The 17,685-nt window shown below is 43.7% G+C and overlaps 1 protein-coding gene across 3 annotated transcripts in view; it reads right to left on the bottom strand.

Moving 5' to 3' along the window:
* Positions 1–2,352, bottom strand: part of Tmtc4 (transmembrane O-mannosyltransferase targeting cadherins 4) — a 64,261-nt gene extending 61,909 nt beyond the window's left edge. For all 3 annotated transcript variants that reach the window (XM_052732377.1, XM_052732378.1, XM_052732379.1), the window contains exon 1: positions 2,221–2,352. The gene's annotated coding sequence lies outside the window, so the exon portion shown is untranslated. The remainder of the gene's footprint in view (positions 1–2,220) is intronic.
* Between the last annotated feature and the right edge of the window lie 15,333 nt (positions 2,353–17,685).

Genomic DNA, 17,685 nt, shown 5'->3' with positions numbered 1-17,685 from the left:
TGAACTGGTGGCTGCATTTCCCTGAGCTATACTGTTTTCCTAAAGATCAGTTTCTTCAGTAGAATAAGGTACCACTGTGTTCTTTGGGCGGTGGGAAGGACGGAGTGGGGTCATACACGCAGTTAGTCTCCATTTCCACATTGTTTTCATCAGTTCGTCGTTCCTGATCCCGTCTTAATGCTTATGGTGCCATCTTAACAACCAGCAGAACTCATCAGGTGACAGGATGTTCCCAAAGAAAGAAGAACCCTTCTTCAGCCTGTGGCTTCCCTGCCATCTTTGTGTCCTCTACAAACTCTATACCACACAATGACCCTGATCCCAACTGATCCATCCTCCATCAGGAAGTGACCCTTGTTCTACAATAAGGCTTGGTACAAGGGTAAGTGAAACCATGCCCCCATGAGGAGGCAGAGGAGACCTTTATATCCATGTCACAGTATAGAAAAGGACTTTCTGGTTTTGACTAAGCAACATATCTTACTGGTCTTCTCCAGGTAATGCCCTGCCTGGGAGCTCTGGCTCCTCAGCTACAGCATTCAGTCACTCAGCAGTGACCCATCTACACAGAACCTACTATGAGTTGTCTGCAAAGAGACAGTCACACTGACAAGGTGAGTGTTCTGGTGGCTACTGAACTCCTGTCTGAATTGGTTCAATGTGGAACAAACCAGTAGTCTTTATCCCTAATTCACAGACTCCTAATATTAATAAACATTGTTTTTCAGGACATTAAAACAAATTCATCTGTCAATCAAAAGGTCAAAAAGGCTTCAAACAGCGTCTCCCCAAAGGCTAAATTGCATGAACTGTTAACCATGAGCCCCTAATAACTTTGGAAACAGCAGCCCAGGCTGCAATAAAGCAGTGGTTTCCAACCTAGATGATTCACCCTGGAAAACCAGCAGCCATCACCTAACAGAAGAATTTACCACAGGCATGGAGAGGCTCTTGTCCTCTACATTAAGGACAATGCAACCAGGGCCAGCTGTCCTCCAAGATGGAGAATGACCTTGCCTTTGGAAATTAAACAATGTGATGGTTTCTGACCAGCATTCTGGCACAACGCAGGGAGAGCAAACACACAGAGTGCCCAAGGCAAAGGGGCCAGCCATCCTCTGTAGTGCTGAGCCAAAGGCAGAGTAAGGTTCATCCTGTTGTGACCCACCTTAATTCAAGAATGCTCAAGTGGCTGCCCGTGGGAGGTTTCACACTCAAGAGTTCCTGCCTCAGAAAGTTTCCACTTTGCTAGTTTATGGTCATTTTCCCACCTAGGCGGGGCCAGCCCGCCTGATTTTGACCCAGTTCCACCAGGGGTGCATAGCTTATTGGGGGTGCAGGTACAGGGGACACTGAGGGGATTGATATAGTCAATCATCACTATAGTTGTTTCTCAAGGAACTCTCCCCATCCATCTGTTCCCAGGGAGAAAGCAAAGTGTGGATGATTCTGTGGCTAGGTCTTTCCTCTAACTCCTTTCTTTTGTGTGCAGTTAAAAAAAAAAAAGAAAGAAAGAAAGAAAACACAAACAGCCCACAGTCACAACATCAACAACCCAGACTCCCCGTGGAATTCGCCGGAGGTGAGGCAGTAGCCGCACCACCTGCTCGGTTTCCCCAACTCCTGGCAGCTCGGTGGCTCCAGGCTCCCAGGCCAGTGGTACTGGCTTTGCTCCATAGCGGAGAGCGGAGTAGCTGGCACTCCAGGCGCTGCAGGGTGGCTCGCCGCGTAACCCTGGGCAGGCAGCCAAGCTACCCGGCTGTGTCCAGCCGTCTCCCGTGCCTTGGCCAGCTGGCGACCAGGCACGGGGACCCCGCGGCCAGGTGGCCGCTGCATCGAGTGCACTCCCGGGTCATGAAGCTGTTGTGCTGCTGGGTCAGACACTGGCAGGCAGGGGGCTGGCGCGGCGACCTCGGCCGTGGCAGGGCAGCGCGGGAGCCTGAGCCCGGGGCGCGCACCCCTTACCGCACGTTCTTTGTCCGGGGTGCGGCTTCTACCAGGACGCACACAGCCCGGGGCTCGCGTCCGCCGGTGGCAGCTCGGGTCCCATAGCTAACTCCTCTGATAGAGGTGCAGGGCTCGGGCGCCGCCCCCGGGCCCCGGGCCGCCGCGCTGGTCTGGTGGCTCTGCAGAGAGCCTGGGAGCCCGCGCCTTCTCCGCGCCCAAATGCGCTCGCCCCGCAGCTGCGCTCGGCCCTCATCGGGCCACTCGGCGCGTTACCTGCAAGGAGCCCAAGCGGCGGTCGCATCTCCCTCCCGCGTGCTTAAACTCCGGCAGCTCCCCAAGCCCGCCGCCGCCAGGGGAGGGGCCTCCCGGCCCCCTCCCACCCCGCCGCGTCCCGCTCCCCGCCGCGCCGCTCCCCACTCGCGACCGCCCGCGAATGCCTAGTCTCAGTCCCGCCCCCCGCCGTGTGCCCATCGGTTGCCCTTCCCGTCACTCACACGCTCCTCTTCAGCTTATTGGTGCATGTGGGGGTGACGTCGGAACTGGGCGCTCACGGCGAAGGAGGCGCAGGGGCGGACCGGCCTCGCTGGGGAGGAGAAAGCGCAGCTGGGATGCAAAGGGGCCGAGGAGGCGAGGCCTGGCTCCTGCTCCCCGGGGATTCCGTGCGTTCTGAACCTTGTGCCTGGCTTGGCCCGCGCGCTCCGCCGAAAGCGTGTGGAATCCCTGCAGAAAACCCCGACTCCACACTTCTTCCTGTCTGGGAGGAACTGTTGAAGATGTGTCTCTACTTTCTCCTTCTTGAAACGGGAAGTGAGTTCTTCCTCCCTAGGCCCTGCAGCCTCAGGACTGCACCACCTCTTTGGAGCAGAGCCCTGCAGCGTGCTTCCACACTCCATTGGATGGCACACCTCCCTTCTGATGGGAAGGCCACCCGCTCACTTCCCATTCTCAGTACTTCAAGGAAGAGAAAACCTTTTGTACTTTCCCCTGCCTAACCACACACCTCAAACTTCCAATGACCACCGACGCCCTCCTTTCGACCCTCCTTAAAGCGTCAGTCTCTGATCTGTCTCTTCGGAGTGGAGTCCGCATCCTCGGCATCAAGTCACCTCCAAGCTTTCCTCTGCTCTGTGTCATGCTGCCTCCTCCTGCCCTTCATCACTGAAGTAGATGCTGTCTCCCCCACCCCCACCCCCACCCCCACCCCCACCCGTCTCCAACTCCATTCACTTGGCTCCCATTCAGTGAAACTGCCTTTGCTAGTCATCCCTGCTGTCTTCTGCCCTTACCAAGACCAGAAGACATTTTGCTTCCCAATTCTAGCTCATCCCCAGATTTCTTCTTCCTCCTTAAAATGCCCTCTTCCCCCGCCTACTGCTTCCCCACTCGCCTGTTTTACCCAGTCTGCTTGGCAGGCTTGCCTGCCCAGAATGATCTTTAAGAGTTTTAAAGATCTCATCCTTTGATCTTACTCCACAAATTTCCCTGTATGATTTAATATGCCGCCAACACTCCGATCAATATATTTCAGACTTACACTTCTGCTCCTTGCTATCTCTGAGTTCAAACCCATTTATCTAGTTCTTATTTAGCTTCTCCCCTTGTGTATGCCACCATATCTCAAATGGTAAAGCATCCAACACATACTTTCTCTGCTTTCCTTCTACTGGTCTGTGATGCCCAGGGTACTGCCATCTTGTTAGTGTTTCCCGAAGTCTGCCTCAGTCCTGGCATCTAACAAATCGCCATGGTCCTGATTCCTAAGTGTCTCTACCTTTGTTCACCTCCAATTGGCTGGTATTAGGAATTTAAGTTGTTGTTTTTTTTTTTAACTTTTTGTGTAACTTAGCATTTTGTGTGACTTGGAATAATGTGATGCATGTGAAATATAAATTAGCTGCCACGCAGCTCTAATAGGAGCTAAGCCACAGAAACAAGCTCCAGGCAGGCTACCAGCCAGCTCAATTACAAGCCAAGCCCAGGACAGGCCTTAACATGCTAATGAACTAAACCCAAGATGGTTAGTTGGTATTCTGGAGAACTAGCCCCAAACTGTGAGTCCTGATAGCACAAAACTACTGCTCAATGAAATAGAAAAGTGGAAGATTGCAAATGGTCTGTCTCTAGGGTCACACTGCCATGCTCCAGAGACACCACTCCTCTAGCCTCTGTGTGGATAGCCATTGGCAAGAAGACTGGAGACTGTGTGGCCCTGGCCTCAGGGACCATTGAACTTCTGGTACTGTCTGTCACTAGACCCACACAGGCCCTCCTGCAGTGATAGCCTCTGGCCTGTGCTCTCAAGGACCTCCATCAGTGCCATCCTCCTAGCCTGCCACAGCTGAAGGACTTCACGACAGATGAGAGTCAAACCTGCAAGCTTCCAAAGCGTCCTCACTGGAGAAGATTCCCCAGTGGAACAACTGTTCCCTGCTTGGTGAGATGTCTATTTAACTTTTATATTAGCATGATATTACAAGGAATGTTTGAGTGAATAAACCAAGCATATGAAAGATGAATCTTGTGTGGACATCTTAATCATCACTGAGCACCTTACAGCCCATAGGCCATGCCCTCCACACTGGTACATGTACAAGTTGAGTAAACCATTATATTTGAAAATACAGAATTTAAAATACTCTAAAACTTTATAAATCATCAATTTTGGGTTTGGGGAACATTTTGGACTAAAACTGATTTGGGTACAGTTTGCAGAGTGGTTATAATGTCTGGCATTTAAGATGACTTTGGGCTTGGAAATACTTATATTCGAGGTGCATTTCAGAGAGTGTGACTAGGGATTTTTAAAGTCAGGTGGGTCTGACTCTTGATGAGATCTCCTTGACCCAAAAGAGAAGAGAAGGAACTCAGATCCTCTTCTACAAAAAACAAACAAAAAACCCCAGAAAACTTTATTTCTAATTTTGTGTGTGTAGGTGTGGGGGGTGGGGGTTGTTTCTCTTCTCCTTTAATTTGGAAAAGGAAAAAATCATTTCTATGGGTAGGTACAAGTGTCCACAGAGTCCAGAAGAGGATGTTGAATCGCCTGGGGCTGGAATTTCAGGAATTTGTGACATGGGTGCTGGGAACTCAACCTGCATCCTCAGCAAAAGCAGAATTGGCTCTTAACCTCTGAGCCATCTCTGCAGCCTTAGCTCTTAACCTCTGAGCCATTTCTGCAGCCTCTCAGGTTTCCTTTGTGCTTTCCAGCCTAGCTCTCTAGACAACATTCCATTTAGAGTGCAGAGTGGGTAGCAACACCCACCCTCGAAGTCCACCTCGCAAAGAATAAAATGCAGCAAGAAACCTCCACATCTGTTCTCTCAAAAATTTACAATCCAAAAAGGGAGAGAAAACACACAAACTTGTAGCTCATAAGGCTAAACAACTAAATGGTAAGTACCACAAACAGTGCGAGGGGAGGAAGTTCAGATGACAGAGGGATCATTTTCTAACAGCGTCATAGAATGGAGCAGTCTCGGACACTGTAATGTTGGAGAAGGTTAAATACTGTAATGAGCCATGCTCTCAGAGACTTAGTCCAATAAAGCTTTCCCTTTCTTTCATGGTATAGATGTGTTATCTGTGCCACACAGTCAGTCAGGATGCAGGTTCTTCTACACATGATGTGGCTTCAGTCTTTGTCTTCAATTTATAGCTTCCTAGTTCCTTCACTCTATTCCATGACAATGGGTCGGCCTGGAAGACATGCATTCTCATTCCACTGTAGAAAACAGCTGTGCTGCAATCAGGCAGAAAGATACAGTTTAGTCCTGTGACCAGAAACACATAATTTCAGAGGTACATGATCTAACTGGAGAGACTGGTGGGGTAGGGCCAACATTCTAGCAAGAAAACTGGCACACACTTTTGGAAAGCTCTGGCCATGTTTGTAGAAAGTGGGACTGCTTAGACACATGTAGAACATAGTCTGGATAGGCTGCAAGCTTCTAAATTGAAGCATCTGGGATGTTATAATAAGGAATTAAGACTTTATAGGCAGTAGGTGGTCCCTGAAGTTTTCCATGGGGAATGACTTGATAAGTCATATTTACAGAGATTAATCACCAGAATCTATATGGAGTAAGATGAAATAAGGCCAAGGCTGTGATTTTGTTTTTCCCAATGAACAGACTATTTTGCTGGAAAAGAAAAAAGAAAAAAAAATGAAGCATTTGTTTAGAAAGACTTAGTTCCAGAGAGGTGCCTAAAAGGCAAGAGGCAGTCTCCTTTTAGCAACCCACTCCTAAGAGTAATTAATCTAGACCTGTGAGAATTAACCCAAACCCTTGGTGAACTTTTCACCTCTTAAAGTCCTTGCCTCCCAACACCACTACCACATGGTAATCAAATTTCAAACTGTGTCAATTAAACCATATTAAAACTGTAACACCCCCATTTCCTTCCAATGTATCTTTACTTTTTCTTAAATTAACTGAAGTAGCTTTACTTCTGTTTAGATAAAAAACTTTGATTAAGATAAATGTGACAGAAAATATTATTTGTACCATGGAAGGAACCACATACCTCTGATGTGGATTTTATCTCCACTTCCCTTCTCTTGCCCTATTTTTCATGTTGGCTGTCTGAACAAAATCATAGGGTAAATAACCATGGTGACCCAAGCTTGTGAATCCTTTTGTTCATGGTCCAGATGAGCAGGATGGTGCTCAGGGCCCAGACCATGTAGAAGTAAATATATTCAGGTGAGGTAGAGGAGTCTAAGAGCCAGTGATTATAGTACAATGAAAAGGGCCCACGAAAAGTCAATGATGGGATTTTAAGGCAAGTAGGACAGAGGACCCCTGATGAGTGGGCAGGGAAAGTCCTTGTCAACAGGTAAGATCTTCTCATAGCCTGGTAACTATGGAATTGAATCCTGAGGTGTCACAGCTTGGAATGTGGTGATATTTTATTTGTATGTTAATAAATAAAGTTTGCCTGGAGGTCAGAGGACATAGATAGCCAGCCATAAACAGAAGTCAGACGGTGGTCTCACACGCCCTTAATCTGATCACATGGCAGGCAGAGTCTCTGTGTGTTCAAAGACACAGCCAAGCGTGGTGACACATGCCTTTAATCCCAGTACGAATCATAGAGACCTGGAGGTCTATACAGATAGGCAGTGCCGAGGAAGTGAGATGGCTGGCCTAAGAGCCAATGAGAAGGCAGAACAGCAAGGCAATAAAGGCACAGGGCAGACAGGAAGAAGCTGGTTCTCTTGGGAAGCTACGGTTAGCTGGTGACTCTCACTATTCTCTGATCTCTACGGCTTTCACCCCTGTATTTGGCTCTGTGTTTCTTATTTAATAGACTGTTTAGAAATTCATCTACATTGGAACTTATAGGTACTCAGACATTCTGTGTACTCTTTTCCTTCACCTTATTTGAAAAATAGTGTACTTTTTTATGTTGATCTCTCCACACTCTTCAGTGAACTGTAATAGGCACAACCATCTTTTCCCATGAATAAACTGCAATTTAATTTCCATTTGTGACTAATTTTATCTCTCCCATATTTAAAGTAGATGTATTAATGACTCACCTTTATTTTAAAATTTTAAACTTAAATTCTTGTTTGTATATTCAAAAAATAGCTATGCTCTTGTCAGTATGAAGTGAAATTTACTTACATGGAAGACTAGTTATTTGTGTGTAAACCCTTTTATTCTTTTTACAAAAATATACTGAAAGCCAGATATTTGTGAGTCTCTCTGCTGGATGCTTGGATTTCAGAGCTGAAAGAGTTCATACCCTCAGGGAAGTAACAGGTTTTTAACTGATTGGAGGATAGAAGACAAGGAATAAAGGAGGGAGCAACCTCGGGGCACAGACAAGTTGTCAGTTTGGCAGAGTTTGAGGATCCCATGAGACATACAGGAGACAAACAAGGAGTGTGGTAGCTCTGGTGCAGAGATCTCAGGAGAGAATTCTGAGCTGCTGTTAGAGATCTGAGAGCAGACAAGGAAAGTTGCAGTTATGTATGTGAGAGCTTAACTCTGGGAGGGCCTCTTCAATAGAAGACATTTAATCCAGAACCCCAAGGGAATGTGCTTAGATACTCCCAAGACTATCCCCAGGCTCAGTGATCTGCTAGAAGCACTCACAGAAGTGAGTAGAGCTCTCTTCTCCTAGTTAGAGTTTATTAGAGCTGAAGAAGATACAGATAAAGATCCACAGGGGACATGATGCATAGAGTAGGGGCTGAGGGAATACCAATCACAAATTTCCAGCTGCCATGATCTTATTTAGTTATATAGACAACACCTGATTCTCCCAGAAAGAGCATGACAGGAGCCATAAAATATAGTTTCAATTTAGGAAGCTCCCTAAGCCTTAGTGCCCAACGATGGTATAAAGGGTTAGTCACACAGACAAGACTGACAGCCTAAGCTACCCACCAGAGGCCAAACTGATAAAAGCTGAGGCCTCTACCATCAATTACACTGTTAGCATGATCTAACATGACCCAACAAAGCAAGTACATGCTTATCAGAGAGCATATTCTGAAGGCTTAGAGGTTATCTCCCAGGAACAGAGAAAGAGCCAAACCTCTCTTTGAAGTGTTCAAGGTTAATCTTTTACTGTCTGTTGCAGGACAATTGTTCACATTGCAATCAGCTGTGCCAATAAAGCCACCTTGAATCAAGAATGGAGTCAGCAATTGGCTGACTGGGATTAGCCATAGAGATGCTGGAAGACTCAAGAAGTCAGATAGAGAGGGACAGGAAGGGAGAGGAGCGGCTGAGGAGGATTTTTGGTGAGTGAGGATTGGGAAAAACGTGGAAAGAAGGGTCAGCACATAGACCCTATGCTGTTCTTTGGATTTATCAGGTTTTTAATCTCTATTTCTGACTCCTGAGTTTTCGTTAATACTAGAACAATTTAGGTAAGTGCTACATCTGGTGTCTAATTCAGGCATTATTACACCATGCCAAGGTGGTGAACCAGCCACCTCTCTCTGCTGCTACTGCAGCCAGCTTTTGCTCCCTCTCCACAGACCTGAGTGAATCAGGGTTTTTCCATTGCAGTCTCTCTACAGCAGCCTCCAGCTGCTGCCCGCCCCACCTGCCCAATGCCTCTGAGGTTAGCCACCCACCTCCAGTTCATGCCTTCACTTCCCACCACCGGGTTCTCCCTGGACCCCTTCCCTGGGCCACCAACCAGCTTGACCTCCTTGACACCTGCTCCTCCTGCTTCTGCCACCACACACACACGAAAACAGTTTCGGGTGCCTTCAGCCTGACCCGTGGGGCATGACCCATGTGACCCCAGCACCCACCGCACTATTCTAACTGCCTGCCCCCCCCCACACACACAGTGCCACCCCTACCCCACACAGCTCTGCCGCCACTGTAGTTCGTGTGGACAAACTAAAAAGTCAGATCTGGTGGGATACCTGGGAACTCTTAAAAGGGGAATTAGGTTTAGAAAAAAATGGAAAAAAACTTTCCCATGTTACTAATCAGAAATATCACAATGAAGGAAGTTAGGACCCTGTTTAATGTTCTTAAGGATGGCTTGCAAATGGAAAAAATAAATGGGATAAATCACGTAGCTGGGATTGACATAATACCAATTTTAATTACTATCAGTTTGGTAATTCATATTTTATCCTTAAAAATGGTTTGATAACTGTAACAAATATGAAAATTTGACTGATAAGATACAAACCTTACAAAGACTTACTAGTGCTAAGATGCAAACTTTAGAAAGACTACTGATAAAATACAAGCCTTAGAAAGTCTTACTAGTGAAAATAATGAAAATTTGATATGATACAAGCCTTAGAAAGACCTACTAATGAAAATAAGAAAAGTATTCAGACACAGACAGAATTTAGAACCTATCACATCATTGCATTATGAAATTGAAGAAGAGTAGCCCAAGGTTATTAGAAAACCAATTTTAGTTTATCCAGTTACCATACAAGAATGGCCACCAGATGATAGGCATCCCAAGGCTATGCAGAAGTTGACTGGAATCCTGTAAAAGTTTTAGATTTGAAGAAATTTAAAGAAGCAGTCATTTCATATGGTATGCATTCACCCTATGTGAAGCAGACATTAAATTCATGGGCGACTCGGAACAGAATCATTCCACAAGACTGGAAAGATTTATCTACAGCAATATTGGAAGCTGGCCCTAAGTTACAATGGAGGACATGGTGAAGAGAGGAAGCTAGGATCATAGAACAACAAGCTAGGGCTAGAGGTATGGAAATTTCCCAAGACCAGTTTCTCAGTGAAGGTCAGTATGCTGATTTGCAAAGACAGTCTAGATTTGATGATCACGGCTTGGGGCTCTATCATATAGCAGCTTTGAATGCTTGGTACAGGGTTGAAGAATCAGGAAAGAGACTGAGTCATTTACTAAAGTTATACAAGGCCCAAAAGAAATATGCACTGAATTTTTACAAAGATTGACTTCAGCTGTAATAGAATGATATCAGATCCAGAAATTAGACAAATATTAAATGAATCTTTGGCTTTTGAAAATGCCAATTCAGAATGCAAAAGGGTGATTAGGCCTTTAAAGACAAGATGGGCACCAGTAGATGAATGGATTAGAAACACAGCTGATATTGGATCTTATGCTTATGATGCTGCTTTGATAGGAGAAGTAATTTCTAGAAATTTCAAGAAAAATAAAAATGTCAGATGTTTTGATTGTGTTAAACAAGTTCATTTGAAAAGGAATCATAGGCAAGATGTTCCTAGCAGCAGTGTTTTTTTTCCTACAATTAATCCAAACAGAGGGCCCTAGCTTTCTGGAGTTCGCAGAAGGTGTAGCAAAGGCCGGCATTGGAGTAGTAAATGCAGATCAACAAGGAACAGGCAAAATAACCCTTTGCCATCAGAAACACCCTGAGGGGCCTCCTTCAGGCACCAGTGTCAAATTTGGATCAACCATTCTCTGTCAGCATTGGAGAAGTTCATCCACAGAACAATTAAAAGATTTAATACTTGCTGTTAAAGATGTGACCAAAGACAAAATGTGACCAAAGACAAAACAACTTCTATAGATACAACAAAAAGTTCAAGAGAGACCAAAAAGCAAGTATTTTGACAAACTTCTATAAATGATTGGAGACCAAAGCTAAAAATACATATAAATGGCATTAAAATTGAGGTTTTGGTTGACACAGGTGCAGATGTAACAATAATTTCACCAAAATCTTGGTGTACAGATTAACCCAGGTAAGTACTCAGCTTCTAGGGATTAGAATTTTACCTCAGATAAAACAAACTGCAAGATGTTTTGAGTGTATAGGGCCAGAAGGACAAATAGGAAAATTAAAATCATATGTGACTATCATAGCAATGAATTTATGGGGATGTGATTTGTTACAGCAATGGAAAACACAAATGAACATCCTCCAGTCTCAGAAACAAAACGTAAAATAAAGAATGATTCTCAGAGAAATATTAAAAGGTATTGTCAAGAACAGTCACAGACCTTTCAGGTTGTACATAAACAGAACACAACAGCCCTACCTTTAAAATGGTTAACTGACAAACCTGTGTGGGTGGAACAATGGCCTTTGGCATCAGAAAAAAATGAAGACACTCGAATAACTGACACAGGATCAGTCCCTGGAATTCTCCTATATTTGTCATGAAATTTGTCTTTCATCTGGAAAATGGAGAATGGTAACAGATCTGAGAGCCATAAATAAGGTGGTCCAGCCAATGGGCTCTTTACAGCCTGGAATTCCCTTGCTTCCTTATTACCTAAAGGAAGGTCCATTATAGTGATTGATCTAAAGATTCCTTTTTTATTATACCTTTACAAGACCAGGATAGAGAAAAATTTGCCTTCATGCTAATGAGAAAGGAACAACAGCTGCAGAGAGACGCTGGCTGTAGAAAAAGCAGCTGAATTCAATCAGCCTGTATATTTTAAAGATGTGTTGACTTCAGAATGGAAACCAGGATGTGTTACATTGGGGAAGAGGTTTTGCTTTTGTTTCCACAGGAGAAAAGCTATGGATATCACCAAGATTGATAAAGATTAGATTTGAATAGGAGAGACTTCTTGTTTAGGAGAGGCAATAGTTCATCAAACTGCATGGTCATTCATTCTAAACTAACTTATAAGACCAACAAATGCCTTTCATTTGATCAGGTATGAAAAAATTTTAATTCTTATTAAAAGATAATACTTTTGTGTTGCCAAAAAACACTTTTTCTTAACAAAGATTTAACTTGCCAGAAAAAAAGGAATTCCCCAAAGTTAGGATTGAAGTAGGGTTTTCTTTTTGTTTTTCCAAGAAAATAAAAGCATCCATCTAAGGAATGTAAAGACCACTCAATAAATGAGACATCTGAAGAAGAAAGATGAGTCATCAAGAGAAAATGTTCCAAGAGAAAGACTAAATTGGCCTAATGGTTTAGCCTACCTGCAATAAGGTAGAATTTTATAAATCTAGAAATGCTTGCTTTTGCTGTTCTCTACAAACATAAAAGGCAAATGGTCTTTTTGTGGTCCCAATTCAATTAAAAATCAAAGTTATCTTTGGAGTTGGAGCATGGCTCTCTTCTTCTTTAAACCCAAGCATGCTTGTCAAAGGAAAATCCAAAATCTCTGTCTCATGCCGGAAGAGCCATCTGGTTTGGGACAGAAGAAAACAAAAATTGTGGGACTATTTTATTGTTATTAATCTCATCATCCTTTGGTTTCCATTTGATCCTTTAAAACTTTTCTTAAGGTATAAATATGATCTTAAAATTATAAGATTACACACACACACACACATATAGTGAATTTAATTCTTACCTGATAATTGTTCTTATTGTATATAGTTTTACTCTGTTAGAACTAAAACTTTTCCTTTTTATTTAGACAAAAAGGGGGGAATATTACAGGATATTTGGTTGCACTGTGACAATCCAAGTCTATGTTAGTAAGGTTGAATTTGAATTGGGGGCAGGGCCAGGCACTAGCTGACCAGAATTATCCACAGAGAAGTCCAGAATTTGGAGAGAGAAGACACACAGGCAGGAGGAGGGAGGGACTTTGATTTTTCATTTTCTCTTTCATCTGGGAAGCATGGAGAAAAGGTCATCTAGTCACATCTCTGCAGCCTCTTTGATCTATCCAGATTTTCACCCTGATATTTGACTCCCAAGTTTTTACTGATAATAGAACAACTTAGATAAACACTTCACTTCCTTCATCTTACTGCAAATGCTCCTTTGATATATCAACTAGTATATTTTAAACTTGCCTTTATTTATGATTTTCTTTGTTCTATAAAACTATACAACTTTATGATACTGCTTACATGTTAGGACATGGATTTTGGAGTAACCTGTGTCTGTGAATTCTGGGCTGTGAAGCTGTTCTTTGTTGTCAACTTGACTACATCTGGAATTAACTAAAACCCAAAAATGAAGGCACACACTTGTGAGGGATTTTTGATTAAAGTGGGAAGATACACTTCTAATCCAGAATTTTGAGATGGGAAGACACACCTTTAATTCAGATCTTTTGATTAGAAGTATATCTTCTAATACCAATTAAGGAATGGACTTTCTAGTGAGGTGAGAGCAAGCAGGCGAAGACCAAAAACTACCCTTTTTTGTGTCCATATCTATCTATATACCTGTATCTATCTATCTCTATATATGTATCTATATCTACCTATCTATATCTATCTGTCTATATCTATCTATCTATCTATCTATCTATCTATCTATCTATCTATCTATCTATCTAGATTCATTCTATAAGCTCTGTTACTCTAGAGAACCCTGTAGTGGTATTATGTTCCCCCAAATATTGTGCACCCTAATAAACTTATCTGGGGTCAGAGAACAGAACAGCCACTAGATATAGAGGCCAGAAAATGGTGGCGCGCACACCTTTAGTCCTATCACTTGGGAGGCAGAGATCCATCTGGATTTCTGTGAATTTAAAGCCACACTGGAAACAGCCAGGCATGGTGACTCATACCTTTAATCCCAGGAAGTGAGGGCAGAAAGCAGAAAGGTATATAAGGCATGAAAACCAGGTTGGTTAAGCTTTTAGGCTTTTGAGAAGCACAGTTCAGCTGAGATTCATTCTGGATGAGGATTCAGAGGCTTCCAGTCTGAGGAAACAGGATCAGCTGAGGAATTGGCAAGGTGAGTTAGGTGTGGCTGGTTCTGTCTCTCTAATCATTCAGCATTCACCCCAATACCTGGCTCTGGGTTTGTTTTTGTTAATAAGACCTGTTAAGATTCCTGCTACAGAACCCTGACTAACACATGGGCCACACTCAGATTTGACTCCAGAGTAAACTACTTCTTATTCCTTTTAAGGTGAGAGCTGTTTCGTTGTGCATTTGTTTATCTTCTTCATGTACAATAACAATGAATGTTCATCTTTGCCAACTGTGAAGCATGTGTCAGGCACATGAATTGTACTTGGATGAGTTATTTTATATGAATCTCATACCCTGCTGTGAGAATTCCTTTCCTTGGGAGAGGTAAATAACATCTACCTCTCCTTGTAAGGTCCCAGTGACAAGCCAAAATACAGCCCCACCACAGTTCACCCTGGGGAACCAGTGAGTTTATTGGTTCACTTATAGAGCATTGGTTAGGGGCTCCCCTAAGAGAGTGTGGGTGACCCTAAAGCAACCACACTAGAAAGTCTTCACCCTGTGTAGATGACTTACCCATGCCTCTAAGGATGGAGCTCTCTTCAATTAACCCTCCCTAGCCTTATACTGTAGCACCTTCCATTACTCCAAGGCACACACAATTAATGTAAAATTGCATACAAATGGCTAGAAGGAGCAGCTGGAACTCCAGTAGGGATCCCCTGACATTCCTCACACCCTCTTCCTGTGAAGGAACATCAACAGCTCCTATCATGATGGTTTCTTTTGCAGAGAGGCACGCCAAACTGACTAAGATGGCTCTTTGTTCAGAGGCCCATGCTCTACGACACTGAAGTTGGTTATAAATGTCAGTTATGCAGACAGGAAAGCAGAATATTAGACATGTGCAGTAGTTTGTTTCAATTCATGTAGAATTCAGAAGCCCATGCTGAGACTTGGAATGGACAACATGAAACTAGAATATCCTAAGAGTTGTCAGTGAGATTTTGTATTCCTCAAGAAATCATAAGTCAAACCACCAAGCAAGAGATGGGAGGGGATTTTGTATTAGACAGACACTGACAACAAAGCAGATATCTTGAAAGCAACCTTGAGTCCCCCATCAAGCACAGGCTGTACAAGCCCCTGACAGCGAGGAATGCGTGAGGAAAGACTTTCCTCCTTTCAGAGGGACATTGATGTAGACCACCTCATGAGCATGTGCAGACCTTGAAGATCAGGGTGTTGGTAAAGTGTGATTCTCAAAAGAATAAAAATGTGACTCTCATACATATATAGACTGAAACAGTCTAAAGGCTTAATTCCAATTTCTAATGAGGAAATTGAACGAATGAAAAAGGAAAGGAATTATTTCTACCAGAAAAGACATTTTTATGTTTATTGGTTTGGAACAGAACTGATTAATGTCCTACTTAGCAAAAACTTGAAACCTTTAGGCTTGTCTTTTTATTAGACAGGAATTCTTTGTATCTCCACTGGACAAGGTCTATAGTTGTACATACCATACATGACCTCAAGTACCAAGGAGTAAAAAAAAAGTGAGGTTTTTCTAAAACCTAATACTTAAGTGGACCTGTTAAATTGCTTTTATGCATTTTTTTTTTAGATTTTTAAAATTAATTAATTAATTTTTTCCAGCTCCATCACAGTTTCCCTCCCTCCCTCCCTCCTTTCTTTTCAGTCCTTCCTCCAACCTCTCCTCCCCCATCCACTCCTCCTCCTATACTTTGGAAAAGGGCAGGTCTCTCATGTATATCCACCGGCCATGGCATATCAAGTTACAGAAGACTAGGCACCTCCTCTTCTACTAAGGATGGACAAAACAACCTAGTAGGAGGGAAGGGTCCCAGATACAGGTAACAGAGTCAGAGGCAGCCCCTGCTCCCACTGTTAGGAGTCCCACAAGAAGACCAAGCTACACAACTGTAACATGTGCAGAGGGCCTGGATCAGTCCCATGCAAGGTCTCTGGTTGTTGGTTTGGTTTCTGTGAGCCCCTATGAGCCCAGGTTACTTGATTCTGTGGGTTTTCTTGTAGTAGTCCTTGACCCCTCTGGTTCCCACAATCCCCCTTCCCCCCCATCCACAGGATTCCCAAAGTCTGCCGAATGTTTGGCTGTGACTCTCTGCTTCTACTTTCATCAGTTGCCGAGTAAAGCCTCTTTGATGACAATTGGCTAGAAATGTTCAACATCCTTAGTCACCAGGGAAATGAAAATCAAAACAACACTGAAATTCCATTTTATACCTGTCAGAATGGCTGAGATCAAAATCATAAGTGACAGCTTATGCTGGTGAGGATGTGGAGCAAGGGCAACAATCTTCCATTGCTGATGGGAGTGCAAACTTGTTCAGCCACTTTGGAAACCAATATGGCTGTTTCTCAGAAAATTGGGAATTGACCTACCTCAAGACCCAAGTCCTGCGCATATGCCCAAAGGACGCTCTACCATATCACAAGGACACTTGCCCAACTATGCTCATAGCATCTTTATTTGTATAGCCAGAACTTGGAAACAAACTAGATGTCCATCAACCGAAGAATGGATAAAGAAAATGTGGTAGATTTATACTATGGAGTATTGCTGAGCTGTTAATAACAATGACATCACGAAATTTGCCAGCAAATGGATGGAACTAGTAAAGATAGTCCGGAGTGAGGTATCCCAGAGCCAGAAAGACAACCATGGTGTGTACTCACTTATAAGTGGATATTAGCCATAAAATAAAGGAAACTCTAAAGAAGCTAAATAACAAAGAGTGCTCAAAGGGGAAGCACATGAATCTCACTGTGAAGGAGAAATAGAATAGACATCACAGGTAGATGGGGGAGGGACCTGTAGATGAAGGGACCTCCATCACAGGGTAGATGGAGAGGTGGGAATGGGAATAGGGATCAGGTTCAGGGAGGATGGAGGGAGAGAGTACTGGGAGAGACAACTGGAATCTGGGGGCATCTCTGGGACATGCTAGAAACCTAGTACAATGGAAACTCCCAGGAATCTATGAAGGTGAACCTCGCTAAGACTCCTAGCAATGGGGATACAGAGCCTGAACCAGCCATCTCCTGTAATCAGGCAAAACTTCCAGTGGAAGAATTAGGACCCCAACTTAGCCACATAGACTTTGATCTACAATTTGACCCACCTATAAGATGTGCTGGAGTAAAATTATGGGGCTGGTCCAGTTTGAGACCCAATGAATGGTCCCACTTGAGACCCATACCATGAGAGAGAGCCCATCCCTGACACTGCCTGGAGGGCCAGGCCCCAGAGGCTAGACAGCCCAGAGACCTAGGATAGAACCAAACATGACTGGCAAAAAAAGTTAATGAAATTATTCCCAATGACATTCTGCTATACTCATAGGTTGTTGCCTAGCTCAGTTGTTATCAGAGAGGCTTTACATGTTGATTTTTTAAGAATTGATGAATGAGATTGATCCAATTCAGGGAGCTTAAAACATCAGAAAGTTATTCTCAAAAGGATCTAGAAGTCCAAAGCCACAGTGTCAGCTCAACAGATCCTTCCAGAGCTTTTCAGAATCCTGTGATTTCTCTGCTTGGGGAGCTGCTGGACTCCATCATGTTCCTCAGCTTGTTGATAAGTTACTCTAGCTTCTGTTCCTGATATT

This window comes from Peromyscus californicus, unplaced genomic scaffold (genome assembly GCF_007827085.1).
Source record: "Peromyscus californicus insignis strain IS unplaced genomic scaffold, ASM782708v3 Scaffold_12__1_contigs__length_115047231, whole genome shotgun sequence".
Lineage (NCBI taxonomy): Eukaryota > Metazoa > Chordata > Mammalia > Rodentia > Cricetidae > Peromyscus > Peromyscus californicus.
This window is presented reverse-complemented; position numbering and strand designations above follow the sequence as displayed.